We start from the raw sequence: 2,478 nt of genomic DNA, 5'->3' as shown, positions 1-2,478 counted from the left end.
GAGGGAGGGGGAGCTGAGTTTTTCCTTGGTGCAGGACTCCCTTTTTTCAGGAGTCAGTGAGGGTAGGGAGGTGACATGAGGGTCCCATTGTGGGACAGATCTGGGGGGACTGTGTGAGGGGACTCATCCCTACACCGTGTCCCATCTCCTGCCCTGCAGCTGAGAACTGGGGGACACGGGGTGCTTCCCCTCCAGGGACAGTATTCTCTCGGCTCACTCCTTCCCTGGAGGAGAATTAGGATAAGGGGGAAGGTTTTCTGGGGACAGGATTCCCTTGCAGATCCTTCCCATTCAAGAGCACAGTGGGACCCTCAGTCTGGGTGTCCTGACCCCGCTGGGGAGGAGGGGGGAGTGTTGGGTAGGGCGTAGTGCCTCAGTGCTCAAGGCAATGTCCCTGCCCTGTCCTGATCCAATCTGAACCACCCCATGCTACCAGAAACCAAAAGTCCTCAGGAAAAGCAGGCTCTGTCCCCAGGGTGGGGAGAAGGGATGCAGGAGTCAGAGAGATATCGGGATCACCCCAAGTTGCCACTGTATTCATTCCATGCTGTGGCGCACTCACCTGGTTATGCTTTCACCCCAAATATCCTCGGGGCACTTTCAACCAATGTCCCCTGTCCAGGATTCCCACAGTGTCCCCACTACCATTGTCCCCTGCATAGGGACACCCACAGCTTGGTGGCTGCATCCTCCCCATACAACAAGGAGCAAACACCACTGAGTTTGGCTCCGTGCAAGGATACATGACCCCAAATCTTCTGATCCTCTGGTCCCCAGAATGCCTCATATTCCCAAATCCCTCGCTGGCTGCCTGTGACTTGTGGGTCACAGGGAAATCCTGGTGGGGGGAACCAGGGCTGTATGGCTGAGATGTGGGTTTTGGGGTTGGGGCTGAGCTCTATCAGCTGGCAGAGCAGCTGGGACAGGCTTGGGAAGCAGAGACAAGCAGCTTATCTTTGACGTGAGAGAGAGGGGGGCAGGAGGAGGGGGTGCCGGGGAGCAGGAGCAACATCCCCAGCCTCCACACACACAAAGGATGCTGCAGGGCCATGGATGTGAGACAAAGCCAACCCAGAGTGCACAGTCCCATTTTGCTCCTGTTCTGTGCTCCCCAGCCCCTCAGGGCCACCAGGTCCCCTGTAGTCTCCTCCGGGTGCCCGCAGACGGAGCAGGGAGATGCAGGTGTCACACCCCAGATGGGAAGGGGTGCTCCTGATGACACCCAAGTCCAAAGTCACCTATTTGAAGCGCAAGAGAAATGCAGAAGGGATTTCCCTGGAGTGTGTGTAATTCAGCCCTGCTCTGCAATGTCCACAGCCGTGTGCTGGGGAAGCTGCACGGACATGGATGTGTAACTCAATCCTGTTGTTATCAATCTGTCAGTGTCTATTTCTATGAAACGGGGTTTTCCAGCAAGGAAAAAAAAAAAGAAAAAGAAAAAGAAAAGCAAAGAAAGCCTTCTTTCAGAAACTCGAAGGTCTCTCTGCTTGTACTAAGAAGTGCCATGCATGATCTCCTAGGAGCAGGTGACAAGGGGACAAGGGGACATCTCTGCTCACTGCCCACTGGCTTTGCTCTAACAGGGACACAGTGCCCGTTTCCCAGGGCTGTGGCCGTCCCCTGTCACATCCCATTGCCGTCTCCCTTAGGATGATGGCCTTGGGGACAGACTGCAGGGGCCTCTCAGGGGACACTGTGCGGGTCTCTGGGTTGGCACAGGGTGACTTTGCTGGGAGCATAACAGCTGGCTTGGGGCGTTGTGTGGGATGGATCCTGCAGCATTGGGGACAGATCTTTTGGTGTGACTTTACACATGGGCTCCGGGTCCATTTGGGGTTGGGGTACCCTGAGCTGGATACCATGGTGGATCCATGTGCTGACAGTAGGGTCAGTGGGGCAGGATGTGTCACTCAGGGTGGTGACACCCATAGGGACAGCACCAGTGGCAGCTGGATACATGCAGGGGGATGAGGCATACGGCTGCAGACTGGGATCTGTTATATTTAGGTGTGCCCCCTCCTCTTCCACAAGGCTAGGGGCAACGGGAGCTGCAGGACATGTCCCTGACACCTCCATCCCTGTCCCTGCAGCAAGGATGGGTCAGCTGTGCCACATGGCACAGTGGTGGGGATGAGGACCTGCAGTCTGTCCCCCTCCATGCACCTCAGCTCATGAAACCCAAAACCTGCGTTGGGTGCTCCCAGATGTGCCATGGGGCTGTGAGGTTGGGGACAGTGCTATCTCTGCAGGGATGGAGCCAGCCCGTGTCCCTCACGTGTGCTCAGCCATTTGGTCTGCGGCAGGTGGCGAATGCCAACCTCACTGCCACCATCTGCCACCTCCCTCCTGGGACAGGGCTGTGGCAGCAGCAAGTGACACCATGGGGTGTTTGTGGAGCACCGCGACTCTCCTCTGTGGCTGTCACCATGTCGCCTCCATCCCTCCTGGGTGCCCCCCAAGCCCCACACCCCATGCATC

The 2,478-nt window shown here is 57.1% G+C and overlaps 1 protein-coding gene across 1 annotated transcript in view; it reads left to right on the top strand.

Moving 5' to 3' along the window:
- KCNK3 (potassium two pore domain channel subfamily K member 3) overlaps positions 1 to 2,478 on the top strand; it is an 11,938-nt gene that overhangs the window by 875 nt on the left and 8,585 nt on the right. The gene's annotated exons all lie outside the window — the stretch shown is intronic.

This window comes from Meleagris gallopavo, chromosome 2 (genome assembly GCF_000146605.3).
Source record: "Meleagris gallopavo isolate NT-WF06-2002-E0010 breed Aviagen turkey brand Nicholas breeding stock chromosome 2, Turkey_5.1, whole genome shotgun sequence".
Taxonomy (NCBI): domain Eukaryota; kingdom Metazoa; phylum Chordata; class Aves; order Galliformes; family Phasianidae; genus Meleagris; species Meleagris gallopavo.
Note: the sequence above shows the minus strand (reverse complement) of the source record. Positions and strands in the feature narration are given on the sequence as shown.